This window comes from Cavia porcellus, unplaced genomic scaffold (genome assembly GCF_034190915.1).
Source record: "Cavia porcellus strain 051 isolate PalLab524CR breed Dunkin Hartley unplaced genomic scaffold, mCavPor4.1 scaffold_3, whole genome shotgun sequence".
Taxonomy (NCBI): Eukaryota; Metazoa; Chordata; class Mammalia; order Rodentia; family Caviidae; genus Cavia; species Cavia porcellus.
In genome coordinates, this window is record NW_026947486.1 from 113,549,122 (window position 1) to 113,576,376 (window position 27,255).

At 39.3% G+C, this 27,255-nt stretch overlaps 1 pseudogene; it reads left to right on the forward strand.

The window, feature by feature from the left end:
* The first annotated feature begins 1,405 nt into the window (after positions 1-1,405).
* On the forward strand, positions 1,406-24,287 carry LOC106025004 (stress-induced-phosphoprotein 1-like; annotated as a pseudogene).
* Positions 24,288-27,255: the final 2,968 nt, after the last annotated feature.

Below are 27,255 nucleotides of genomic sequence, written 5' to 3' on the forward strand. Positions count from 1 at the left end.
CGCCAGCAGAGTCATGTAGGCTAGGCACCCCTCACCAATCCCGCCTGAGAGGGGGATGTGTGGCTGAAGTCGCCACCGCACACTGCTCCCGCAGGATTGCCCGGGCCCAGAATGACCTCCGCTGGAGTCAAACTGTGGTAGAGTGTCAGTTTCTCTCACTCACCTCACCACAAGCCAGTGCATGCCTCCCTGCCCGTCCTGTTTTCGATTCTGTTCGCAGACCCCTGTTCTCAGAGCTTCTGCGCGTCTCTCTCCTTGCCGAGCTGACGTAGAGGCAGCCGCCGCACGGCGGGAAACCCAAATCGCGGCTTCCAATGGTGCGGGCTCCAGCCTCCACACTGAGGCTTTTCTGTTCCTGTTTTAGCACCAGGACTGCATTCCAAGTTGGTTTCTCTCAGCCCAGTTTGTTCCTGGGTCAGCAGAGCATATCTCCACTGGCTTATGTCTCCTTACTCCGTACCCTTCCTGACTTCTGAGCCGAGTCTTTCAGAGAGCCTCCGTAGTAGCTGTTATCTGTCAGCCATGTTCTCCCGGAAGCCAATTTCTATGGAATTTTTTAAAAATGTGTAAAGTATTGGTGACATCCAGGTCCTAGGTAGTAATTTTTGAAGTATGGGTTATTTTATCAACATATTTTATGTTGGTGCTAAATAAGGCAGAAATTCCATATTGTCACTCACTTTGTAGCAAACTGAGATAAAAAACCCAGTGGTCATATTTCACTATATATGATACTCTATTTTAAGAAAAAGAGATGAAAACTTTGCAGTAAGTCTTAATTTTTTTATTTTACAATTTGTAGCATTTCCTTCCATCATAAAATAAGACACATTCATTGTCAAAGACTTGGTAAATAAGGAATATTGGAGAATTAAAATTCACCTCAAAATCCCACAGTCCAGTGGTAAACAATGTCATGACATTACTGTGTTTACCTTTAAAAGAATAATTGTGTTCTGTGAGATACACAAATTGAATATACTTTAAATGTTATTTTTCTTTTTAATGATCCACTTACCTCTTTTGAAATATGTGGCCCTCAAGTTTACCTGATCTTACTATTCAGCAGAAATTTCTTGCTCCTCCACTAGGTGCCATCTCCCTCTTTGTGCTTCAGATTTAGTTGTGAGCAGGACACACTTGCCTGTGCCTTCCTGGAGCTCACAGTCTAGCTTGATAGCATGCCAAGTAAAGGGAAAATGACAAATATTGGTAAAAGCACCAAGCGTTTGGTAGCATGTTGGCAGGAGTGCCTACTTCCAAGCAGTAGTTACTTGAAGAATGACAAAGAGTGAAAGGTGAGGACAGTTTCACAGGCTTCAGTTATGACTTCAGTAGACTGCACTTCTGAGGGAAAGACTCTTAGGTTTTGGTAATCAGAAAAGGAAAAGTTCTTACTACAGAAATGCCAGGTAAATCCAGGGGGACCCAGAGCTTGGTGGATGTACTGAATTCTTATAAAGTGGAGGTTCAGAAAGGCATGACACCTAGGAAGTGTGCACTTACTGTGCAGATGTGTTCTGTTGGAAGAAGTATTTCATCCAGCAAAACCCAGAGCCCTGCTTTGAAAACACCTGGTGATGTGAATGTATGATCCACAGCACATGCACTGAGAGGTTTACCAAGGCAGCAGTATTTCCACTTTCTGAAGAAGCTGCTGAGGCGTTTGATAGACATGGACATAATCAGATCTGTTGGCAGATACCCTTTTTAATTCAGGAGTCCAGAGTTTTCAGTGGCTCCCTTGTGTACACGCAAATTCTATATTACTGGAGAAAGAGAAATGAACAAAGCACACAAAAATTCTGTGCCCTTACTGTTTACATTCTAGTAAAGTAGGTAGAAAGGAAATAGAATAAATCAGTAAAATACATGACATGTTTTGTGCTAAGGAGAAAAAGGAAAAGAGCTAGGATATGTGAAGGAGGTTTACAGTAGATAATGTGGCCAGGGAAGGCACAATATATGATGTGTGAGTAAAGAGCTCAGGAAGTAAGGACACAAGCTATCCAGATATCAGAGGGAAAGCATTGCACACAGAATGCATGAGTCCAAGAGGCGCATTGAGGCAGAGTACCAAGAACCAGGGCAGAGTGAACGGCCGGGCTACAAATAGGAGCCAAGGTGAGAGGTTTAATGCAAGGTTGGGAGATAGAGTGGCTTTCACTCCGAGTGCTTTGGGAAACCACTTGGAGTCTTGAAGAATAGAAGTGACACAGTCTGAATAATGTTTTATGAACGCTCAGTATTGATAACAGGCAGGTGCAGAAGTAGTGAGAGCTTGGAAATGTCATGATTCAGATCAGGGTAGTCACAGTAGAGATGGTGAAGTGATCTTATTACTGATATATCCTGAAGGAAGAACTGCCAAGATTTGCTGAAGCATAGTGTATAGCATATAGGGCAGACAGAAACCAGGATTTTGGTGTGGGCTGCTGGAATGTAAGTCTAAAAAGCAGAAGAACAAATGAAACTAGAAGGGATAAGACTATATAAAGCCAATAACATTGGCCACCGATGACTTAAGAAAAGTCAAGAAAATTTTAGGAGAATGTCAAATGTTCAAACCAGTAGATCTTGATTTAAAGGTAGCCTAGCAGGATGTCATTGGTCATGCTGTAATCTCAGCTGCTCAAGCAGCCTAGACAGGGGGATTGCAAATTGCAGTTCCACCTGGGCCCCTTAGACCTATCTACCTGCCTGGGCAGTTTAACTTAGCAAGACTTTTCATCTCAAAAAGAGCTGGGATACAACTGAGTAGTAAAGTGCGCCCCTAGGCTAGATCTCCTGTACCAGACAAAACAGTAACCTATTGTGGGGAATTACTTTGCTAGGAAAACCTAGTTTTGATATTTGAATCCATAAGGTGAAAGTAATTAAATGTGTGATTAATGGTTAAAAAGTAAAAGGAAAATAAGAATTCAGTTGGTTAGGAAACAATTTTTGAAAGTTGTAAAATACTTTTGAAAACTGTAACTTTCACTCCTGAGTCCCATCTTTTAAAAAATGTTTCTTTTGTGGCACTAGGGACTGAACCTGGGGGCTCTGTACCACTGGGCTACATCCACAGCCCTTTTGTTTTTTGAGACAAGGTCTCATTAATTTGTCTAGACTGGCCTTAAACTTGCAATTCTCCTGTCATCCTCCTGAGTAACTGGATTTATAGATACATGCTGCCACACCTGGCTCCATATTTTTCCCATAGTATCCATCACCTGTGAAATTACTGTATAATTTAGTTACTAGTTTGCTTCTTGTTTATTGTTTTATACTAGGGCAGGGATTTCTGTGTATTTTGTTCATTAATGCATCTTTATATTGGAGTTCTTCAGAAAGAGTACTTTGTGTGTGTGTGGGTCGCAGATTTATTATAAGGAATTGGAACATGTCATGGAAGCATACAAGTCCTAAGACCTTAAGGGAGAGTCAGCAAGCTGGAGACTTCAGAAAGCTGAGGGTTTAGTTTCAGTCCAAGTTCAAACATTAGCAGAGCAGACAGTGTAGTTGCCGTGTATGTGCTGGCAGGTAGAGCCAGTGCTCCAGTGCAGTGGTGTTCAGGTGCAAACAATTCTTTCTTACTCAAGGAAGTAATTTTGTTCTACTGAGCCCTTCACTTGATTGGATGAGACTCAGCTACATGAAGGAGGCCAGTCCTGTGATATAAATTTTAATCTCACCCAAAAACCACCTCAAAGATAAGCCCCAGGACAGTGACCAAATATCTGGGCAACCCATAGTCTATTCAAGTTTTCACATAAAACCAACCATTGCAATCTCAAGTGCCTAGAAAAATGTCTGGCACACGTGTACAAAGAAAATACTTGGACTATTGAATTAGAAACAAGATTTACAGAGTTCTTGTAGCTTTAGTGAATAGACACATCCAAGTAAGATGAAATCTTACAAAATATGCTAAGTGATAACCAGTGTTCAGTGTCATGAATTTTAAAAGTTATTCTCAACAATATGATACTGCTAATGTAAATTATAAAAGGGAATTCAAGGGAAAGCAAATGAAGAAAACCAAAAACAAAGTCCTTTGACTTGAAATAAAACTGCACAAGGAAAAATACTTCAGAATATAAAACTGAAATTTTATGGACACCTTGGCCTCCTGTGGTGATCAGAGCCATGTAGGTGCTCAGTCACGGACTCAGGGAGCACTAGGCGTGCCCATGCAAAATGAGGAGAGGCAAGCAATAGTCCTCCACCTGAGGCCCAGGGATGAAGCCAGACCAATTGAGACCCAATGTGGACTGGGCTCAATGTGAGGTGCTGCTGTACTCCAGAGTCTAGGTGCAATCTGGTAGCAGAGTGGTTTGAAGGGAATACCCTGTGTGAAGTTCAGGGGCATGCTCGGAGGTGACAGCACTCCTCTAATTCCCTTATGGCCAGCTACAGAGCTAGGGAAGCCCACCAAGGGACAGCAGAGTGCAGGAGCTCTGGAGCTCCTAGGTAGGGGAGAGGACAGGCTTGACTTGGGCCAGGACTGATGCTGAATCCTCCCAACTCCAAGTCCCTGAAAACCAGCATCATTGTGGAATTTTGTTACCAGTTATTGGGACAAGAGTGGCCAGGCCACTTGTAACTGCTGCACTTTTTAGTGCTGAAGCCCCCAGGGAAGGGGAGTAGGGATGTTTTGTACCAACCCACCTTCATGTTGGCCCATTTGCCACTAGGCTGAAGAAATCAAAGTCTTACATGCCATGGACAACCATGAATATTCCTCGTTTTGCTTTTACCTCAGCAGTAGGATGTAGCATCCCATCCAGATCTGTAGATTATAAGGATTTGGACAGTGTATAGGGAGATTTCATAGAAAAGGACTCACCCTAAATGCCTGAAATCAGTGACAAGTACTTAATACTGTTTACCCAATCTTTATTTGCTAAGTCAGTCTATTTTTTATTTGTAAAGTAATCTGAGGGTTAGAAAATATTTTTCACTCCTCAGCTTCCTGCTCCTTACCCTCTCTGGCCTAGAACTTGTCACTAAGGGGGCCCCAATATTCCCAGCAAGTGATGATTCAGAAATAGCAGCCTTCAAATTTAGTAGGCAAAACCAATGTGAACCATAACACGAAACAACAGCTACAACAAAAGCAAAAACATCTTTTGGTATTTTGCTCGGATAAACTTAATGGAACCCAAAATGAGCTTTTTTTCTTCTGGTTTTAAAGAACTCACAACTAAAAACCTGTGAAAAACCCTGGGTTGATCCTCAGCACTACTCCCTCAACTCCTGCTCCCTAGCAAATCAAGAATCCCTGAAAACTAAGGGGAAACTGCCCCTCAAAACTAGCTTCAAGTAGAAGAAGGGAAAATCATATTTTTTCATGTAAAAGAGCCAATAATGTGGGTAACTTGCCCATTTTGGTGGAAAGAACCAGCTTAACACCAAAACATGACTCCTCTAATGCGGACTCAGAATAAAGGCACCCTCTATGATGTGCTTGTGTGATCCTGAGATAAATCCTGGGGAAATGCTTGAGGGCAGAACAGTTACTTACCAGCACATGTGTGGAGCAGCTTGGTGATTTGAAGCAGGTGCTTATGGAGTACTTATCTAATATTTCTGTCTAGGGGAGGCAGGATGAGGTTGTGACAAGGCAAAAATAGCCAGAAAACAGTGGTTCTCACGGGTGATGGTTATTCCATCCAGTTCATTATCCAGAGCTTCAATTTTGGCCTTAGCTTAGGTAACAGGCCATGCTGCTGGTTGCTGCTTAAAACCACCACAGAAACTCGTGAAAATGCTGAAGGAAAAAGTAAAATCTTCCTTCAATGAGGTAGGGATGTAGCTCAGTGGTAGGACACTTTCTCAGCAGGTGCAAGGCCATAGATTCAATTCCTAACACATTGAAAAATGAAATTTTAGCAATAACTACTGTAATCTATGAGGAAGTAGTCTGCTTCAGTACTTTGAAAGAAATAGCATCTGTGACTCTTAACAGATTGGACAATAAGCTATAGGTCATGATGACGAGGATTATCACTGTTAGGGTTTATGTCTGGATGTCCCCACAAAGCCTCATACAGTCATGGGGGCATGCTCTAGAGTTTGTGATTGATTCATGGTTCAATGCTGAGATTATGGCTGTGGTGTAAGAACAATATGTATGTATGGTTTTCCCTTTTTTTCTTGTTGATTTTGCTGTTTTCCACTACCATGAACTCTTGCCGCTGTGCCACGCCACCCTGCCTAGGACCCAGCAGATTATAGACTGAAACCTTCTCAAAGTGTGAGCTAAGTACACCTTTTCTTACTTCATTTTGGGCCTGGGGTATGTTATCTCAGCAACCAGAGAAAAGTAATTGAGATATCCACTAAGTGGGAAAAGAATGAGAGCTTTGTGTGGTAGTTGAACAATTAGTGATACAGAGTGAAAGCTGATCCAGAGATGAAAGAAAAGTTGAGCAACTGAGGAAATTCAAAAGTCAAAGAGAACTTCAGGACAGTGGGAAGAAATGAAGTTGTCCAGAGTGGTGTCTCTAAAACAAGTACCTGACACACTACCAGATCATGGCTGACGCAATGATTGAGCCCAGCAAGAGATAGTGTATTGCTAGTATGTAAACATTTGCATTTGATCATTTTCCTCAAGCTCTTACCATAACTATTCCAAATGAAAAGATAATAGTGAAGTGAAGAATACTGTTGATGCACAGCCTGAACCTGATTAGGGTGATGATTTACATCAGGAGGTAATGAACATTCTTCAAAACTCCATGAAGATTCAGACTTTAAACCAAAAATTATCAAATGCTCAAAAGTGAAGATTTTCCAATTCAGCTCCTGGATACCCAGACTCTAGATGGATGTAAAATTCAGTTCCATCATAATTAAGTAACTACTTTAAATATCATGATCAGCTAAAGATAATACAAGAAAAAATTCTTAGAGTCAATTTAAAATGTATATTTATATGTGTATGTATGTGTATATGTAGAGAGAGAGAGTCCACCAAAACTATATACACTTTAGGAAAAGAAAAACTTGTATAAATATTTTAATAGTAAATTTATTGAGACATTATAAGGTTTGCAAAAGGTTTCTTTGACCTCTACAGTTACAAGAGGTGCTCAAAGTGGTAGCTATGAGCTTCTAGACACTTATTAGTGTGGCAAATTGCTGCTTGAGTAACCTTAATCACTAGATTGCTACACATTGCATTTCAATTTCTTCTCTATCAACAGTGTAGTGGGCTATGATAGATAACATCCTCTAGGGTCCCCATATGAGAATAATGCTATCAATTGATAAAGCATCATACCATTTCTTTTCCTGAAGTGTGTATATTTTTGGTGGACTCTATATAACAATAGTTTTAGATATCTATTATATAGTTACAGATCTCTATTACGTAGGTATCCATTGATAATTCAATAATATGCTTTTTAGCATTGCAAAGAATGTTCAGGGCTGGAATGTCTTAAGTATATAATTGCATTAGTGCTGATGGATAAAAATTACATGATGGGTTTTATGAAAAGGTGCAGAAGAAAGCAATTAATAAATATCAACAGCCATTTATGACTTAAGAGATCTTAGTAACCTAGAAATAGAATGAAATTACCATAACATTTTAAAAATAAACTAAAGTGAAGACATAACAGAGAAAACTTAGAAGCATTTCCTTTATGCTTAATATCAAGGCAATGATGCTTGGTATCACAACTACTATTTATCTGGTAGATAGTGGCTAGAGGATCTAGCCAAAGCAGTTACGTAAGAGAAATGAATGACTTCTAAAAGACTAAAATAGAGAAAACCTCTGTGGTTTCATACAATATTATTTAAATTCAAGAGAAATGATAGCTCAATATTTGAGAATAAATATTTGGTGTCAGAGCTAGTAAGAGAATTAAGAGTGCTAGGTCCATCTTCTATAGCCCATAGGTGGCTTGAAGAAGTTAAAGTCTGTTTCATGTCAGCTTCCCCTTAGGTATTCCACTGGGCGTGATGGCCTACCATGGCAGTTGCCATGGGTGAGAAGCTTCCCTGGTGTGGAATTTTCCATGCTAAACCTGATATGGTCACCCTAGTTCTGGCTATCATTTCCTTCTTCCCCCATAGTTCCCAGAAACTTACTTTCCTTTCAAGCGAGGAAATGTATTAAATTTTGAGTATTATATTTTTTTAGCACTCCTAGATGTTTTTAGCATCACGTGTAGGTCCATGTCAGTTCAGTCTATTCTTTTACCTGAATTCTCCTTATTTTCTTTTAAGAACAGTAAAATGTTTAAGAACATGGGAAAATGGTCATATATAGAGTAAAAATAACAGATTACAAAACTCTGTATGCTTGGGTACTGATTTCATTGTAAAATAAATTATATATTTGTATCCTTGAAAACTGTGTGATAGTAAAACTTCTGCAAGTAAAATCGACTTCATGTCCTTTTTAGGGAGTGATTATTGTGGATATACAGGGCAATGAAATGTTATTATAGGAAGAACAGCTGGCAAAAGAAATGGTAGTAAGGTAGGAAATGAAAAATGTTGCAGATTTGGAGAGTAACACAAGGGGAAGGTTTCCATTGTAATACGAAGATCTGAATTTTAAACACTTATGACCCATAGCTCTTTTCATAATGGAGAGAGAAGGTGACCAAATGTTATTCCTAAGAGCTGTGGATACAGATTGCACTGTCTTATCAAGCATGTAACTGGGTCATTGGAGCAGGCACTTTAAACAATTGCTTACTGAGGAGATTTTTTTTTAAATTCATGCTTCAACCAGGACAAGAATAGAATAAATTACCTAAAATATATATGGATGCTAAATATCCCTAGAAAGGCACTTGATATAGCTGTTTTTTTTTTTTTTTCGGCATTAAGCAAGGTAATAGCTGTGAGCCTATGCTGAACAGAGGCCTAACAACACATTTTCTCAAACAGTTAAAAGTAGGTTAGGTAGAGAGAAGGAGGAAGAGTGTGACTATAAAGGACTAGCACCTGGAAATCTTTTGGCAATGGAATGCTTCTTTATCTGAATTACAGAAATGGTTACAACAATTTACACATGATCAAACAGAAGCAAATTTTATATTCCCATCCTGGACCCATGCCAGTTTCCTAGTTTTGATGTAACATGTAACCTGTTAGGGAAACTGGATGAAGGGTACCCAGATACCTCTGTCATAGCTTTGTAACTCTGTATTAATCTACAATTAGTTAAAAAAATAATGTTTGAGAGACTAGAGAAATAACAAAATAGGTCAAGTGGATTAACAACTCCCCAGAAAAGGCAACAGGACCCCTCTAGCACTCTGCCTACTCTGTCTTAGTTGAGCACAGGAGCTCAGAGAAGAGGCTGGGAATGACTGACGCCTGTGTGCCTTGCCAAATAATGCGTTAGACAAAGGAAAGCTAAATATAGTGCTGGGAGCCTTGTTCATTTTCACTTCTAAATAGGCCACACTGTCTTGCTGCAGCTAGAGAAATGCCCTTCTGAAACTTTTTCCTACAACTGGTTAATTTAGAACACTCAGGTCAGGCTACCAGTTGATTCACTGAGGTGGGGAGGGGGTTATCACCAAATAAATTGAATGTCAAGTTGGAAATGTTAAATCCTTCACATGGTACAGACAGTAACAGAATGGAAAGTGTATCTAGAAAACAGCACACAGAACAGCTTTTAGGTAATTCGTTTTACAAATTAATGTGTAACATTTTAAGTAGAAGATCATACTTGCAGCAATCATTAAAAATAGAACACTAGAGTATGGACCTTAACTGTTAAAATTTAAGTTGAAATTTTATAATAGTTTGGACTAGAAAAGAGTAGAATTTGTTTAACCACGTATGTGTGTGTGTATGTGCGAGTGTGTGTGTGTAGTGGGTGGGCAGTGGAGCCCAGAGCCACACAGATGCTAAGCCAACATTCCATCACTAAGATACATTTCCAGCCCTCAGTTACCTTTTTTTTAATGTAGAGGTGCGTGTCTAAGCAACAACTAAGATTCAGAAAAATCTGCTCATCCATTTCCATAGTTTCATTACATCAGGCTACTGGATGTAAGTGGATCTTGGTTTACCTTCTGACCCCTGTTGGCAGAATCTTGGTTATGGGTGGGTGAGCAAAATGCCTGTCCTTGCAATTGGGTGCACAGGCTACACCTAAGACCTATGAAGAGAGGAGCATTCTTCCATTTTTCCTTAGCATCTAGTGTATACAAAGTGTGATGGAGAATGACTGCTAGCTGCACTGGAAGACAATCATTTCAAGGAGAGCAACACTGTAAAAACTTTTCTGCAAGTACCAAAGCAAATTTGTTCAGTCATTTTTGAATGTTGATTACCTTCCAAATTCCAGGCACTTTTCTGAGTGCTTAGAATAATTTATGGGACAAAATAGAGTCCTGCTGTCAACAAGGGACAAGGGTAAAACAGAAGAAACAATTGGAATGCTAAATGAGTATGCATAAAGTCTGTTAGAATGTTGCAAGTACTATGGAAAAAGTCAGAGTAGGAGAGAGGTCCATAGTGTTGCTGAGGTGAGACACAGGTCTCAGGGAGCGTGCACGATGTCATCAGGAAAGATTTGAGGGACCTAAAGTAGTTAGCAGTGCTGTTACCCAAGGGAGGGAGTTCCATCTAGCAAGAGAGGACAGTGAGAGGACAGGCCCATGGCAGCAGTGTGCGTGGCAGGTTTGTGGAGCAGCAAAATGACCTGTGCAGGTGACAGAGAGAAAGGGGAAGAGTGAAAGGTGCAGTATTTAGAGCAGTTACAGGATCAACTTTCCAGGGCCTCAGAGACCACAGTGACAACTCAGACTATTTCTCTTTATGAAGCGGGAGCCAGTGCAGATTTTGGAGTGGAGGAGCCCCTTGCTTGTACTTAAATAGAACCACATGGGTTGTTTGGTTGAGAACAGACCTTGGAATGGCAAGAGCAGAACAAGCCTGTTGCAGCAATGTAGGTGGCTGAATCTAGGGTGGCAGCAGGTAGGACACTGTGTCAAGACACTGAATTTGGGGAATGTTTTGAAGAAAGTGTGTGTAGGGATTTCCTAACATACTGACTGTGAGGTAAAACAGAAAGAAGCATCCAGAGGACAGAATCGTTATTGGTACTCACATGGGAAAATCTATAGGAGAAAAGAGTCTGAGGAGGGAATCAAGGATTGGTCATGATGGAGTCGGGGATATAGCTCCACGGCACAGTGCCTGCCTGATCCTGAGTTTGATTTCTGGTCCAAAAAATCTGTTATGTTGGAGATTAGACATTCAAGTGTATCAAGTGCATATGTTAGTTAGAATTCGTGACTGGGACAAATTAGTGGATTGTCAGCATAGAAATGATATTTCCAACCCTGCAGGTGGGTGAATGGGACATGGGAAAGTTACAGAGGCAGAATAAAGATAGATCCCAAAATTGATTCAGAGAAGAAGAGGTGACTCAGCAGTGGGAATTGATGCTGACACTCAAAGGAGGAAGGAGCCCAAAGTGTATGGGGTTCTAGAAGTCAAGAGAAGATAATGGATGGGTGTGATCCAGTGTCAAATGCTGCTTCTAAGTCAATTAGATGAGAACTTCTACTTGAAGACTGATTTGCTGTAGTGAGGTCATTGTAGAACCTAATAAAAATAGTTGTGATGAGGTGGTAGGAGAAAATTACTTGGTAGTTTGTATACATCTGGAGAGATAGGCACTCCTGAGAAATTTAGCTTCAAACAGGAATAAAGAAACTAAGCATTGGTTGTTGGGAAGCATGACATTAAAGAAGGACCATTTCTACTTTTGAGATGTGTCAGACTACTTTTGAGGTGTAACGCAGATTGTGTTGAATTAAACTATGATGTGCTAAAATCTAAAAGGGAATCACTATTTTGAAAAAAGTGCTTCTTTTTTTTTCTTGGTACTGGGAATTGAACTCAAGGCCTTGCACTTGCCAGGCAAGCTCTGTGCCACTGAGCTATACCCCCAGCCCTTAGAGGAAGTGGTTTTCAAATAATGTCCCCAGAAGAACATAGCTCAGTATTACCTGGGGATATATTAGAAATGCAAATTCAAACAAGGCCACACCAAACCTACTGAATGAGAAGTTGTGGTTTTACAAGCACTTTGGGTAGTTCTGATGCAGAGTAAAGTTTGAGACCAGCTGATCTAGCATAACACAGTTGTTGGGTAAATGTACTCCCAAGTGGTTAACAGAGAATGTCTCCATTTTTTTTTTCTTTTTCTTTGGTAATGGGGATCAATGCCACCTCATGCTTGCCAGGCAGGCACTTAAACCACTGAGCTAAATACCCAGCCCAGTGTCTCCATTTGTTTTAAGAGCAGAAGGTATCCTTTCTCTCCCTAACCAACTTTTTTTTTAACTCTCCATGCCCAAGCATTCCCCACCCTAAGGTCAATTTCTCTGTCTCTTTCTCAGTCTGTTTCAGTGTCTGTTTCTCTGTCTCTCTTGTCTCTCTCTGATAAATACTTGTATATTATTACATGCCAATAGGAATGACGCAGTAAAAGAAAAAAAACATTAATGATGTCTTTATTCCTTATTCAGTTTTCCCAGTTTAGTCCAATGTAAAGCTACTAGCCGAGAGTGAAGGCGAAGATTGACAAGCATGGCAACATGCCAAGTGGGCAATACTCTATGAGAACCTCACTCTCCAACATCCCCAGGGGGAATGTGGAATTCTACCAACTTGTATAGACAGATATTTAACAATATTTTTATTCTTTGGTACCACACTGTCTCTCTAGTAATTTAGGCAGTAGATACCACTCATGTTTCCAACATGCACAGCATATGCATCAAGGATATTTATTGCGCCATAGTTTGTAATATAAAAAGATTGGAAAAAATCTTCCTGATGGGTTGCTGAAGTGGTAGGAAGAATAAGGATGATCTTTACATACTGACCTGGGGTGGTCTCTTGGTGATATTAATAAGTGAAAAAGCAAGCCACAAATGGGTTTGTGCAGTGCACTCTTTTGTGTAAGAAAGAGTAAATGAAAATATATTCTGATTTCTACACAAAGACCCAGGAAGGATAAACTAAAACTTAAAAAAAACCAGTTTACCCAAAGGAGGTGGATAGGAATGGGGTAGAGGGAGCAAGGGTAGGGGTTAGTCTTCTCTGAGCATCTCTCTGTGTTTCTTATTTGTTACTTGTAGCTTCCCCTTTTGTTTTTTAGTAGGTTTATTGGTACATTTTAAATATACATGATTGCTTTCATCATAGGAGCTTTGTACTGTACATGATTTATCTGAATTCCTCGTTCTCTCCATTCCCTTACCCTCCTTTCAATTTCTCTTACTGTCCTTATTTACAGAAGGTTTGTTTCCATTTTTATCTCATTTCTTATCTCATTTTTTCTTTTCCTTCCCTTCCTTTCTTCCTCCCATTTCCCTAGTTCTCCTCCCTAATTGAGCACTTTCTTCTATTTCATACTACGTAGTATATATATTTATCATAATTTATTCTTTCAGTTCCTCACACCAGAGAAACAGTGCAATATTTACATGTATTCAATTTATTTCACATAAGAGTATAGTCTCAAGGTCCATCCATTTACTTATAAATGTCTGAAGTTTATCCTTATTTATGACTGAGTAGTTCTCCATTGTATAAAAAAACTAACATCTTTATCCATCCATCAATGGATGGACATTTCCAAGATTTAGCTAGTACACACTGTGCTGCTATAAACATGGGTGCATACATTGCTATGGTATGATGTTTCTAATTCTTTTGGGAAGATGCCAAGAAGGGGAATAGCTGAATAAATTGGAAACTCTCATGTTAGTTTTTGAGGAATCTCCCCACTAATTTCCATTGTGGTTGCACCAGTCTGCACTCCTAACAAGAGTAGAGAAGGGTTAAATTTCTCCCCATGTCCCACCAGCATTTGTTATTGGTTGATTTCTTGATGATAGCCATTCTTTCTTGGGTGAGGTGGAATCTTGGGTGAGGTTGTTTTAAAGTACATCTCTTGAGTGAGCAGTGATGTTGAACATTTCAACATTTTTTCCTGTATTTATTTGCTATATGTATTTTTTTCACCTAAGAAGTGTGTATTCATCTCGCATGTCTATTTTTGGAGTGAGTCTTTGAATTTTGGAAATCTGATTGTTTTTCAATTCTTTATATGTTTTAAAATAGAAGTCCTTTGTTGAGGGACAGTTAGCTAAAATTTTTCCTACTCTATGTGTTATATTTTCACTTTTTAGTGATTTCTTTTGCTGTGAAACAGCCTTTTAATAATATGAAATCCCAGTTTTTGATTCTTTGAAGCATTTCCTGTGAAGTCTGGGTTTTGTTCATGAACTTTGTACTTACACCTGTGTCTTTGATATTTCTACTTTCTCTTCCAGTAGATTTAGTGTTTCTGTTTTAATATTTAGATCTTTGATCCATTATTTGGTTTTAGTTTAGTGCATGGTGAGAGACATGGGTCCAATTTTTGTCTTTGACATGTGGAAAGCCAGTTTTTCCAGAAACATTTACTAAAAGGGCTGTCTTTCTTCCAGTGAGGGTATTTGGCCCCTCTATCAAAGATAAGGTGGCTGAGTATGTTTGGAGTTGTTTCTGCATCTTCTAATCTGTTCCACTGATCCATGGGGCTTGTTTTTTTTTTGCCAGTATCATGCTGTTTTTATCATAGTAGTTTTATAGTGTGATACCAAGTCAAGAATTATGATGTCTCTTGACTTGCCTTTTTTGCCCAGAATTGCTTCTGCTATTCTAGGTTTTTTCGGCTTCAAATAAATTTTAGGTTTTTTTTTCCCTAATTCTGTGAGATATGATATTGGTATTTTGATTGGAATTGGATTATAGAATTTTGGAAATGTGGCTATTTTTCGCTATGTTGGTTCTTCCTACCCTAGAACAAAGGATATGTTTCCATTTTCAAATGTCCTCTTTGATCTCAGAGTACCACACTTTTTAGTGTAGTTATCTTTTACTTCCTTTGTTAGATTTATTCCTAAGTATTTCATATTTTCAATGCTATTATGAAAGATGCGGTTTCCCTAACTTATCTCTCAGTGAGTTTATTGTTTGTATGCAGGAATATTACTGATTTTAAGTGTTGACTTTGTATCTAGCTGATATATCTTTCCTAAGTCTATTCATTCAAAAGTTTGGCTTATTTTTAATATTTCTTCATTTTTTTTTTGTCTAGTTGATATATTTATTTGTGGCAATGGGTAATTAATGTCTCCCATTACAATTGTCTTGGTGCTTATTTGATCTTTCATGCCTGATAATATTTGTTTTATATAGTTGGCACATTGGTATTTGGTGCATATATATTAGTGGTTGTTCTCTCTTTTCTTTGGAGTTTTCTCTTAACAAGTATGTAACAGTTTTGTCTCTTGATCAGTCTTGTCTTAAAGTTTACTTTGTCTGCAAATAGAATAGCTACTCCTGCTTTTTTCTGGATTCCTGTTGAATGAAGTTTTATTTCCATCCTTTGATTTTTCAGTCTATGATTTTTTTTGAGTTAAATATGTTTCTTGTGTATAAATACTGTTGGATCTTTTTTCTTGATCCATTCTGGCTGTCTGTTCCTTATGATGTTGAATTGAGGCCATTTTATATTGATGGTTATAACTGGTATGTATTGATTAATTGTTGGCACATTATTTTTGTACTGTTAGATCCTTGTCTTTACCCTCTGTTTAATTCCTTGCTTTTCTTAGTGGTTTTTTTTTTTATTGGTGTTTTTGGGATTGTGATATTTGTTATTTCTTTTGGAAATATACTTTGAACTATTTTGTAGAGCTAGTTTGGTGGTTATGAATTTCCTGTTGTTCTTTGACATGGAAATACCTTATTTCTCCATTAATTTTGAAAACATAGTTTTGCAGGGTATGTAAATCTGGACTGGGGTTTGTTTTCTTTTAGGATATAAAATACTTCCCTCCAAACTCTGCTTGGCTGAAATGTTTGTGTTGAGAAGACTGCTGTGATTTTGATGGGATTTTCTTTAGAAGCAATTTGTTTATTTTCTCTGACTGCCTTTATTATATCCCTTGGTATAGATTTATTTTAGTCATAGATAATTGGAGTTTTATATGCCTCATTTATTTGTATGTCAATTTCTTTTTTCATGTTTATGAAGTTTTCTGCCGTTTCTTTTGTGAACATGTTTTTTAATGGTGTTTGCTTTGTCTCCTTTCTCATTGACTGTGATCCATCTTTATTTTCTTTTGTTTTGTTTTTTTGGTACCCGGGGTCAAACTCATGACTTCGTGCTTGCCAGGCAGGCGCTTACACCGCTGAGCTAAATTGCTGGCGCTTTTCTGATCAATCTTATGTTCTTTTTCTTTGCATCTTCTTGCAGGTGTTGGATTGATTTTTCATGGTCCCTTGCTATTTTTAAGAAATCTTGCTTTTTGTGGTCACTAACTGCATTTGTGTATTCTAGGTCTGATGTTCTGTTCTCACCTTGGTTCAATCAGCTGCATTTAATTTCAGTGGAACTTTTAATCTCAGATATCTGTTTGAATCTGTTTCATGGATCCCATTTCTTTCCTATGCTGAGAATTCATGATTTGCATCATTTTCCTAAATTCTGTTTTTTAAACTCTGTGCCTATTCTAGATTTACTGGGCATGTCCTCTATTTTGATCATCATATCTTTTTTTTTCTGAGAGGTTATTTCTAAATTATTTTTCTTTGTAGCCTCATTAATCTGCTTTTTTAAACTTCTGCTGCAATCATTTCAGAAAGTTCAGATTTGTGGCTTCTAATTTCCTCTATCTTGTTTCCCGCTGGACTTGTCCTGGGTAGGCTGGAGGTCTGGGGTTGCATTTTTCTCCTAAGTCTTGTTATTTTCTAGTTTTTATTTCAATTTGTTTTCCATGTTGGTGCTTGTAAATTGCCTATAGCAGATAACTTTATCACTAGTATTGTGGTTTCCCTAGGAAATATCTGTTCCTCAGAAATGTCTTCTATGTGTAATTAACTGTCTCTTGGTCTTTGTGTCTGTACCAACATCCTGCCTTTCCAATTTATTAGGGATGAGTAGTTGCTATCTATTTGTTTACACACCCAGTCCCTTGGTACCAGACTATGGTGATGGTTGTGACCCCAGACAATCACTATGTTGTCATACAAGGAAGAACTGATCACAAGAGTTATAATACCCTGGGATAAAATAGTACAATTAGCAATAAAAATAGCATCAAGCACAGCCTAGAAACTGACAAAATATGGTAACTGTTAATTTAGTATCTTTAACCATAGGAGCAAGATCTACATCTAACAAAGTCTAACCTAAACCAGGAACTTGTATGCAATGAGGTTCCCCTAGTTGAGTGATATTATGCTGGGGGAAATTTAAGAGGGGTAGGAGACTAAGTGGAGAGATAAATGAAGAGGAATATAGTAGAAGCAGGGCTGGAGGACAAAGGATGATCACACAAACTTTGGAAAACTGAAGAAGATGACAGGAGAGAAAGAATGAAAGAGAAAGCAAAAGAATATAGAAATGAACCAGAAAGACTAGAGATAGTGTTCACTCACTTGAAAATATAAAAAAACCAAGAGAGAAAGTTGAGGGAAGAGAGCACAGAGGTTAATTAAACAAACAATAAAAGTAAAAACTTAGAAAACCAGACTGAGAAAGGGAAATGAAACAAAGAAAATAATCATAAAAGTTTCTCTAGCGTCCACAGTCTTACGCATGTGTCTAAGTCAAACCCAGATCTGTGCTGGTAATGCTGCCAAGCCTGCAGCAGGATTAGTGCTGGGTGTGGGGCTGATCTTGGCCTCAAGATGTGGGGACTTGGGGGCCAGTTTTTAGCCAGTAACTTTCTCTATGTCCCTCAGTGGCCCACCTCTTAGCCTGTTTGTCTCTGTGTCACTCTCTAGTTGCTCTGGTGCCCTTAGAGTCTGAGGCTGCTGCCAGTCCTGCTTACAGTTGGCTCCTTCCAGTCCTTGGACAGCCTCCACCAGTCCACTCCCACGGGTGCATCTCTGTCCTCTCATGGCTGTTTGCGGGGTAGGATGGGGTGGGGTGCTGTGTGCTGACTCGCTGCTGCTGCCTGTGCTGCAGAGACAGCCTGAGGCTGTTCAGTTCCCATGCAGTCTCCACTCCAGCAGGGGAAGTGCCAACTTACCCCTTCTTGCTGTGCTGCAGCCTAAGGCTGCTTAAATCCTGCACTGTGGCATCCCTCTCTTAAACCACTGGTCACAAGGCATAAGGGGTCTGCTGTTCGAACTCACCAGCTTCACTGGCCCTGTGGTCCCTAATCTTGCTATTCTCAGAAGCTGCAGTTAACCACTCTCGTGTAAAATAAACAAGGAGACTCTCTGGGGGCCTATGAGGGAGTGAGCAGCTCCATGGTGTCTCATTCCTGTGTATGCTGACAAGATTTGCTGGCAGGCTACTGTGTCCTCTGTTTGGAGGAAGGCAAAAAAGGCAAGGGGTCTTATATCTCAAATCTGTCCTGTGTAGCTTGGATCAGCCGCACTATTTCAGTCCATTCATTTGTTTTTGGAAACTTCCCAGTATGGTGGTCCTGCTCTGCTAGCAGGCAGGAGTCCCCCAGGCAGCCCTGTGGGCTGGATCACTAGTCTGTTAAGTCCTATATCTATGTTTTGTTTGATCCACAAGTCTCTTATTTTAGACTGATTTTGGCATTGTGATATATGTCTCTCCCTTTCTTCCAATTGCCTGTGTTTTTATTGATTTTCTCTGAGTAGCTCCAACACGACTCCTTCTCTGTTCAGCTGTGCTGAATTGCCTCTGGGTCACCCTTGCAAAATGCACAATTTACTATTTTTTTTAATTTCACAAGGCTTTGTATTGATGACCACCGTCTAATTGCAGAATATTTTCTTTTCTTTTTTTTTTTTAATTTTATTTAAGGAGAAAAAATAAAGCAGGGAAAGGGTACAAGTTACACAGATTTACAGAAAAAAATGAACAGTAGGAAATCACTAGTTAATGGATTACATATTGTCATCTTAGAAATAATTGTTCAAGTCACAAAATTAAAGCTTGTAAAGTGGACATTCCATCAATGATACTGCAAACAGTTCTGTTCATTGATCCAATAAAACTCTGTGATATCATTTTCTATCTTATACACTTAAATATACATGCAGTTATATAGTTTGGAGCACTTTCTTTTCCTCTCTTTTGTACCATGACTATTACACATTTTGGGTTTCATTGCTCCCACGGTTCTTATTACTTTTTTGGAAGAGAGTAAAACCAAATGTGACGTAACAGAACAGAATCGGTCAAGTCAAAAGGGTGGACATAATAGATAATGTAAAAACATAATACAAGGTGATCAACAATGGTTACCATAATGCCTCCCGCTATCTCTAATAGAATTGCCTATTCGTTAGTTATAATACAATTGAACAAAACAGTAAAGAATAAAAGTGACAAAACCAAAACATTGGAGACATTGTAGGTCTTCAAAAGTAGATAAAAGTCAACAAGAATGGGCGTCATAATGAATCTCATTATCTTCACAGCTGATGCCTAAACTTTCGAACCTGATACTATCCAGCAAAACAGAATAGGGGAACATCAGTTAAAAACCAGATGGTGAGAGTAATACAGGGCTTTAAATCAAGGTAATGAAAAGTCAAAGTGGGTTACTATAATATATCCTGCTATTTTTTTCCTTTAATTAAAAGGATAAAGATAAAAAAGTAAATAATGGAGTGGAGATTGAGATAAAAGAGGGCATAACAACGAAACAGCGCAGATCAAAACATAACCATTTAAGCAGAATAGTGTTTCACCACCAGATAATCCTAACCTAAAATAGTTACCATATTGTCTCTTTCTTTGAAATCCTTGAGTACAACTTCGTATACTGTAGCATTAAGTATATCAAAACAATGTAAAACCATTCAAGAGAATGACAGCATTACAGAGTATTTAGAATCGACTAACAGAAAATGAACAATGGTTTCTGTATAATCTCCTTGTCTTTAAAAGGTTTTTGCTTATACTATGGAATAAGATACAGCCTATTTAGACCATTGGAGACAGAAGGACAAAAGCTAGATGAGACTTCAAAACAAGATGATACTAAATCAGTATTACCTATTAAGATGTCATTTTCTCCAAAATAGCTGTTCCTATCATCCAATCTTCTCTGCCTCATTTCTGTTGAGCTCTTTTTCTGTCAGTAGCTGTCAGTTTGTCTTCTTCATTTTGTTCTCTGCTCCATTCGTTGTGGCCTCTCTGCCATTATTTCTGGATTCTTTGTATTTTTCTTTTTTTAGAATATCCTGCAATACTCTCTGGAGAGTTGAATTGGTGGTTGCAAATTCCCCCAGTTCCTCTTTATCCTGGAATCACCTTGTTTTTCCATCAATTTCCAGGGACAGTTGTACAGGATATCTCAATCTTGGCTGGAGATTATTATCTTTCAAAGCTTGAATTATTTCCCCCCACGCTCTTCGTGATTTGATGGTTTGTGCAGAGAAATCTGCTGTAATTCTGATGGGTGTTCCCTTGTAAGTGGTCTGTTTCTTGTCTCTGATAGCTTTTAATATTCTGTTCTTGTATTGGATTTCTGGAATTTTTATTCTTATATGCCTGGGTGTTGCTCTGTTTGGGTTGTAGGTAGCTGGGGTCCTGTATGCCTCATACATCTGAGTATCTTTACCTTTTGCTAAATTAGGAAAATTCTCCTGGATTATTTCTGTGAGTAGCTTTTGTAGTTCACTTGTTTGTGTCCCTACTTCTTCTTTTATGTTCTTAATCCTTAAGTTATGGATCCTCTTATCATCTTCTTGTCTTTGTATTATTGCTGTTTGTTTCTTTGTTATTTTTAAGAAGTTTTTCATTTCATTCTCCCATATTACAAATCTGCCCTCCAGTTCAGATAGTCTGTCCTTAGTTTCTTTCAAGCTGTTATGCCAGTCTTCGATAGACTTCTTAGTATCTTGGTAGTCCCTTTGAACCTGCTTCACGTATTCCATGCTTTCTCTGTTTTCTCCATGGAACAATTCTCCCCTTTTTTTCTGTTCTTCCATTCCACCACCTGTTTTTTCTTGGGTGGTACTTAGCATTTCTCTAACTATTCTGCATACTTCTAGCTTCAGGTCATTGATAACTTCATTCCTGAATTGGTCTATGAGGCTCTCTATATGGCGCCTTATGTGTATTGGTGCGGTGTCTGCTATTGCCTGTTTCTCAGAATTGGGGGCCGAGGAGCCTTTCTTGTTGCTGCCTCTTCCCATGCTGCCTCTTCTTCTCTGTTCCTTACATATGCAAGCTTATATAAGAGGCCCAGCTTCTCTCCCAGTCAGCCACAGCCTGATCGAATTGCGCCAGTTAGGTGTTCCCACTCACCACTGTGCACCAGGGAGTTACGGACCAGGCAGCCTACGCGTCTCCCCTCCCGGCCACCGTCAGGCTCTGGGATCTGGGTTGGGACAGCCTACCAGGTCCACCGGCAGCGTCACGCAGGCCAGGCACTTTTCACCAATCCCGCCCGAGAGGGGGATGTGTGGCTGGAGTCGCCACCGCGCCCTGCTCCCGCAGGACTGCTCGGGCCCAGAGAGTCCTCTGCTGGAGTCAAACTGTGGTAGAGTGTCTGTTTCTCTCACTCACCTCACCACAAGTCAGTGCACGCCTCCCTGCCGTTCGCAGATTGCCATTCTCAGAGCTTCTGCACGTCTCTCTCCTTGCCGAGCCACTGTAGAGGCAGCCAGCCGCCGCGTGGCGGGAAACCCAAATCGCGGCTTACAATGGCGCGGGGTCCAGCCTCCACACCGAGGCTTTTCTGTTCCTGTTTTAGCACCAGGACTGCATTCCAAGTTGGTTTCTCTCAGCCCAGTTTGTTCCTGAGTCAGCAGAGCATATCTCCACCTGCTTATGTCTCCTTAGTCCGCACCATTCCTGGCTTCTGAGCCGAGTCTTTCAGAGAGCCTCCGGTAGTTGCTGTTATCTGTCTGCCATGTTCTCTTCACTCCATAAAGAAACCCCATACTCAACAGTAGTCATGCTCTGTTGTTACTTATTCCCCAAGCCTTTGCAACCATTAAGTCTATTTTCTGTTTGTATGAATTGACTAATTCATATAAATGGATTTAAATAGTATGTGCTCTTATTTATCTGGCTTTTTCACTTAGTGTAATCCAGTCCAAGTTTATTCAAGTTGTAGTATGTATCAGCTCTTTTTTACTTTTAATAGTCATATAATATTCCAACATGTGGATATACCATAATTTCATTATTCATTTAATAGTTTGATAAACATTTGGGTTGCTTCCAGTCTTAGCTATCATGAGTAATGCTTCTATAAACATTTTTAGCAGGTTTTGTATGAACATGTGTTTTTATAAATCTTGGTTAAACATACTTAAGACTGGAGTTGCTAGAGTCTCTGGTACTATCATGCTTAACATTCTGAAGAACTGCCAAGTTCACAACACACGAGTGTTCCAATTTCTCCAAATTCTTGTCAACATTTGCTATTTTTTTGATAGTAGCCATTCCTTTGGGTGTGGGGTGGCATTCTATGTTGGTTTTATTTGCATTTCCCTAATGGTTGTTAATATTGAATATCATCTTATGTGCTTTTTGGAAAATTCTGTTTGTTGTTTGAAGAAGGCTATTCAGGTGTTTTGCCCAGTTTTTAACTGGGTTATTTTTCTTTACATTGATGAGTTGTCAGAATTCTTTATATAGTCTTTGGTTGGTAACATGGAGTGAACGGGCTCAATTCAAGAGTTTCCTGGCCCAGCTGTGGAGCAGGTGAATGAGCTAAAGCAGAACAACAGTAAGGCCCCAGGCACTGGTAATATTGATGACGACGCCTTACAGTGCTACTCTGAAGCAATTAAGCTGGATCCTGACAACCATGTCTCTGTGGTAATTGTTCTGTGGCCTCTGCCAAGAAAAGAGATTACTAGAAGGCTTATGAGGATGGCTGCAAAACTGTTGACCTGAAGCCCAACTGGGGCAAGGGCTATTCGTGAAAAGCAGCAGCTCTTGAGTTCTTAAACAGATATGAAGAAGCCAAGTGAAACTATGAGGAGGGTTTAAAACATGAAGCGAGTAACTCTCAACTCAAAGAGGGCTTATAGAATATGGAGGAAATTCATGAACCCTTTCAATATGCCCAACCTGTATTAGAAGCTAGAGCATGATCCCTGGACAAGGATGCTGCTCAGTGACCCTATGTACTGGGAGCTGATTGAGCAAATATCTGCTCTGGGCATGCAGCTACAAGACCCTCAGATCATGACCATACTCTGTGTCCCGCTTGGGGTTGATCTGGCCAGCATGGATGAGGAGGAAGAGGCTTCAACACTCCTCTTCCTCCTCCTCCCAAAAAGGAGACCAAGCCAGAGCCCATGGAAGAGGATCTTCCAGAGAATAAGAAGCAAGCACTGAAAGAAAAAGAGTCAGGAAACGATGCCTACAAGAAGAAAGATTTTGACGCAGCACTGAAGCATTACGACAGAGCCAAGGAGCTGGACCCCACCAACCTGACTCACATTGCCAATTAAGCAGGGGATACTTTGAAAAGGGCAACTATAATAAATCCTGGGAGCTTCATGAGAAGGCCATCAAAGTGGGGAGAGAAAACTGGGAAGACTCTCGACAAATTGCCGAAGCTTATGCTGGAAAGCCGAAGCTTATTACTTCAAAGAGGAAAAGTACAAGGATGCCATCCATTTCTACAACAAGTCTTTGGCAGAGCAGCAAACCCCAGATGTATTGAAAAAATGCCAGCAGGCAGAGAAAATCCTGAAGGAGCGAGAGTGGCTGGCCTATATACACCCTGACTTGGCTTTAGAGGGTAAGAACAAGGGCAATAGGTGTTTCCAGAAAGGAGACTATCCTCAGGCCATAAAGCACTATGCAGGAACCATTAAACAGAACCTACCAGATGCCAAAATGTACAGCATCGAGCTGCCTGCTACACCAAGCTTCTGGAGTTCCAGCTGGCGCGCAGGGACTAAAGAATGCATCCAGGGGGATCGGAACTTCATCAAGAGTTGCACCCAAAACATGGCTGTGCTGGGGGCCACAAAGGACTACAAAGGCCATGGCTGTGTACCAGAAGGCACTGGACCTGGACTCCAGCTGTAAGGAGGCTGCAGATGGTTACCAGTGCTGTATGATGACTCAGTACAACAGACATGACTACCCTGAGGATGTGAAGCGACGGACCATGGCAGACCCCGAAGTGCAACAGATCATAAGTGACCTGGCCGTGTGGCAGGTCCCGGAGCAGATGCAGAAGGACCCCCAAGCATTCAGCAAACACTTAAAGAACTTCATAATAGTGCAGAAGATCCAGAAGCTGATGGATGTGGGCCTGATCACAATTCTTTGATGACTTGCTCATCTCTTTCCTTTGCCCTCATGTGGAAAGAAGGTGGGATGGTGGTGAGCAGCATGGCAGAGGGAGGGGAGAAGGAAGAGTTCATCTTTATATTTATACACGTCTGGAAGACACAGACTCATACCGCTGCTGCCACAGACCTCCCAGTACACACATCGTCTCCTCACTGCTGCCCGTGAATTTCGTGTCTCCTTGCCCTATGCCCTGGTCCCTGTTGAGCTGCTCCCTCATAGTTGGTTATTTTTTATTTGGGGTAGTGGGCAGGATGGGGAGAGGAGGGTCTTATTCCCAAATTGGGGTCCCAGATGTCTTCATATTGTTACCTCCACGTCCCCACCTCCAATACAACAAGCCAGTTGGATGTTAATTTCCCTACCATGTATATACGTTTTCAATGTTTTGTCCTGTTTTATGGGTTATCTTTCCAGCATCTAGATAATAATTTTTTTTATTTTAAAGAGGGTAAGATTAACCATAACAAAACAGAACAAAAAAGATCATAAGGAAACAATTTTAAGAAACATGGATTTCAAAGCAAGTCCACTGCAGATCTTCACTGTCTATCATATTGTCTCTAGTTTTCTTCCAAATAGTTGTCCCCATCTTCACACACACTGAATACATACTGAACATTATAGAACTAATCTAATCATAACAGGATGATGAAGGCTTTTTAGGTCTTCAAGACCTGACATTGGGGAAGTCAACAGTGACTGCTATAATGTGTCTCATTCTCTTTGAAGTAAGCTGCCCATAATATCACTCTGAACATTGAATAATAGTATTGCTAGATTTTATATCCTAATGCTACAGAATTAGCACTGGGTATCTTATCTGTTCATTACATCATGCATTATGTAATCTATTCCCATAAACTGTTTAGAAATTCTCCACATGTGTGAATCTCTACATATAAATCTATCCTTTCTGTAATATAGGGAAAAACAGACCATAACAAGACAACAAAACAAATTCCTAGGAAAACATGAAATGAAAAAGACATATAAGACCACAATATTAGGTGATCTATAATAGTTACTATGCTGTCTCTTGTTATTTTCAATGGAATTGTCTATATCATCAGACATACTATAATTGAACATAGCATTACATAGCAATTTTAATAAAAACACAACATTGGAGACACTGTAGGACTTCAAAAGCAGTTAATAACAAACCAAAATGGGTATCTTATCACATTGTGTCATCGTCAGAATAGTTGTCTCTTCTCTTAGAGTTGATACTATCAAGCATACCAAATTCGAATAAAATCAGTCAAGGCAAAACCCTTTGAAATATCTTTTTTTTTTCATTTTTTAGAAGCTCAAAGTATCTATTTTTTTCTCGGATACATATGATTTTGGTATGCTATGCTATCTATGTGTATTCATGTGGGCCAAAATTACTTCTTGAAAAAGACCATTATTTCCTCCACTGTAGCCCAGGAAAGCCATTGCCCAAATTTAGTTGGCTCATATAACTGTGGCCTGTTCACATAACTTCTGTTTTACTCCATTAATCTAATTGTCCATCTTTCCTGCAATACCACACTGTCTTTACTATCTTAAATACTTTAGCTCTGTAGTGGGTCATGGTATCTGGCTATATAAATCTTCCAGCTTTGCTCTTTGGTCTTTGTTTTGTCCATTTCTGTGTGCTTGCATGTACATGTAAGTTTTAATGTTAGTCAGTTTCATAACAAACATACTATAATTTTAATTGAAATTTCATTGATTCCATAAATCAAGTTGGGATGGACTGACATTAATATCAAAACTCCAGCCTGTAAACATGGCATATTCCTCCATTTGCATGAATTGTCTTTAATTTTTCCTAACAATAACTGGTACTTTTTATTGAAAAGTTCTTTACATATCTTTTGTTCGATTTGTTCTGACGTATTTGGTGACTTTTAGATGATACAATTTTTAAAATAAAACAGTATCATGTAATTGTTCTAATCTATAAAAATGAAATTATTTTTGATAGTTTCACCTTTCATTAACCTTGTTAAATATATTATTCAAATTATTAATTGTAGTTTTTTTTTGCAATTCTTACACAAATCATTTGCAGGTGATGACCATATTTGTTTCTTCATTATTCATCCTTATGTATTTGTGCCTTTTTTCTTGACTGGTTACACTGATGAAGACCTCTAGTGTAGCAATGAACAGAGGTGATGCCAACAGACACCCTTGTTTTCTTTCTCAGCTCAGGAGAACTTTTAATAATTACTAACACTATGCCAGGTGTGGTGGTGCATGCCTGTATCCCAACACTCAGGAGGCTGATGCAGGAGGATCATTGTGAGTTTGAGACCAGCCTGTGTTACCAAGTGAACTCAAGGGTAGTGTGAACTGCATAGCAAGACCTTAAAAAGACAAAAAAATTTACTAGTGATAATTGATATTTGCTATAGGTTTTTGATAGTTTCTGTTTATGTATAATAAGGAAGTTTCCTTCCCTTTAGGTTTGCTAAGAGAGTTTCTTTCTTTCTTTTTGTCTGTCTTTGTGTCTTTTGGATACCAGGGATCAAACTCAGAACTTTATGCTTGCCAGGCAGGTGCTTACACCACTGAGCTAAATTCGCGTCTCAGAGGTTTTCTTTTAAGCACAAATGAGGGTTCAATTTTATCACGTTGAGTTTGATGTACCTATTGAAGTAGTTTTATGATATTCTGTTCTTTTTCCTGTTAATACAGTAAATTAAATGAATTGGTTTTCCCATAAGCCCCATTTGGTTGGCATATATTATTATGGTTAAAGATCACTAGATTAGATTTACATACTTTTTTTTAGTTTGTAGTTATCATTTCTTGAAATGTTCAAATTCTGGTTATTCTGGATTTATATAAAATAAGATGGCAGTTGTTTCCTCTTTTATATTTTTGGAAATATTTATATAAGATGAATGTTGGTTGCCTTTCTAAACATTTGGAAAAATTTGTCAGTGAAG